This window comes from Mandrillus leucophaeus, unplaced genomic scaffold (assembly GCF_000951045.1).
Source record: "Mandrillus leucophaeus isolate KB7577 unplaced genomic scaffold, Mleu.le_1.0 Scaffold64, whole genome shotgun sequence".
In the NCBI taxonomy this organism is placed as follows: Eukaryota; Metazoa; Chordata; class Mammalia; order Primates; family Cercopithecidae; genus Mandrillus; species Mandrillus leucophaeus.
The window spans coordinates 4382586-4384474 of NW_012106919.1; the positions used below are offsets into that span (position 1 = coordinate 4382586).

Consider the following 1889-nt stretch of genomic DNA (forward strand, 5'->3'; position numbering starts at 1 on the left):
TTAAAATCAATATTTGGATTCTTTATCTGACATTTCAAATATTTCATTTTGGTTAGAATCCATTACTAGAGAGTTAGTGTGATTTTTTGGGGGATGTGTGATAACACCCTACTTTTTCATACTTTTAATATTGTTATGCTGTTTCTTCTCATCTGAAGAAACAATCATTTCTTATATCTTATTTTTGCATTTACTTTTATTTGGATAGGACTTTTTTTTTTTTTTTTTTTTTTTTTTTTTTTTTTTTTTTTAAGATCCGAAGTGATTTTGCTTTTATTTCCTTCACTTTAAGCCAGTCTTGAAATTTCACTGTGATTTCTGGGGTCAGGGCAGCAGGAAGGCGGTGTTAAGAATCATCAGGACTGTGACTCAGTTGGCCCATGGAGGTGCAGGCAGGGTGGACCCTCACTGGGGCAGCTAGAGGAGCACAGACTGCCTGCTGGCAGGTAAGTGATGTTCCAAGGGCATGAGAGCTGGTACACGATGTCCTCTGTGGCTTACAGCTTGTGCAGCTCAATCAAACCATCCCCTGTGGTGGTCAGTGAGTTGGCAGTCAGCTTGGCTGCTTTGGAGTTGCCCTCAGCAGAGATGATGGCTGCCTTTTTCTGCTGCTCAGCCTTTTTCCACCACAAATCTGGCCCTCTCTGCTTTCTGCTGAGTCACCTGTTTGGCTTTCACCACTTCTGTGAACTCCTTCCGGAAGCTCTGATATGCCAATGACATGTTGTCCAGGATGAGCCCAAAGGTGGCTGCTCACTCCTTAAGGTCATTGCTCACCTGCCTGGAGACCAGTTGTCTCTGTGTGATTTGTTCTCCAGCATCAAAGTGAGCCAACACTGACTTGAGGATCTCTATAGTGATGGATGGCAGCACATGCTCATCATAGTCCTTTCCAGTGCTGGTATAGATGTGAGGAAGGTGGCTAGCAAAAGGTCAGAAGAAGATGTGGAGTGTGATGTTGACATTCTGTAAATCTTTGCTACCTGTGATGACTGGCACATTACATAGTTGAGATGGCAGTCAAAGGTAATTGGTTTCTACACTCATGGGATGAAAAAGTGATTCCTTTCCCTACCACAATGTTCTGTACTCCATGGAATTGGTCAAAGACAATAACTCTGCACCCAGCATCCACATTATATAAGGCAGAGTTCGCCACATCTACTGCAACAGCTAACGGTGGGCCAAACTTGCTAATGAGCTCAAACACTTTGGCAGTCATGTTTCCTTTTGCTGGAGCTTCCCACACCTGCTTCCACTCTGACCTCCACAAGAATTCCCCAGCCACAGATGGAACTTATTAATTTTTCCTTGAAGCTGTGACTATAAGGTATGTTGAGTAGGGCCATTTTGCTTTGCTTCTGAGTGTGTTCAGTGGCAAAGACTGGTTACAGATAACCTTAGTGTGGTAGGTTTCTCAAATGCCAGCTGTAGTAGTTGTGTACCAGTTGAGACCACAGGCTTATGGTCTCCTGAGAAGCTGGAGGCGTGGGGGCCAAAGAAGCTTCTCTCATTCTCAATTGCTGTGCAGTTGTGTCAGCAGATTTTGTATTTGGTTGTGCTACTTGACCCCCAGGCCAGTAGGTGGCACTTGCAGGTAAGAGACGGCTATGGTGGCAGCAATTGGGTTTATCTTGATCTTTGTTTACCAGGAGAAGTTTTCCAGTGTCCCAGGCATTGGACTGGGCTGTGGGATGCTCAGTGGTTGGGATTCTAGGCTCATTCTCAGTGGGAGTTGTGGGGGTGAAGCTGTTGGAGCTGGACTAGCCTAGCCTGCCCTCAGGCTTCCTAATTGTGGGTGCAAGTGTCTGCTCTGATGAGCCCAGGGGGCAGTTGCCAAATGCCTGGAGATGTTCCCAGGTAAGGAGTGAAAAACAGCCACTGCACGA

General features: G+C 45.6%; 1 pseudogene; it reads right to left on the reverse strand.

The window, feature by feature from the left end:
- Window positions 1-497: 497 nt before the first annotated feature.
- On the reverse strand, window positions 498-1047 carry LOC105554360 (annotated as a pseudogene).
- Window positions 1048-1889: the final 842 nt, after the last annotated feature.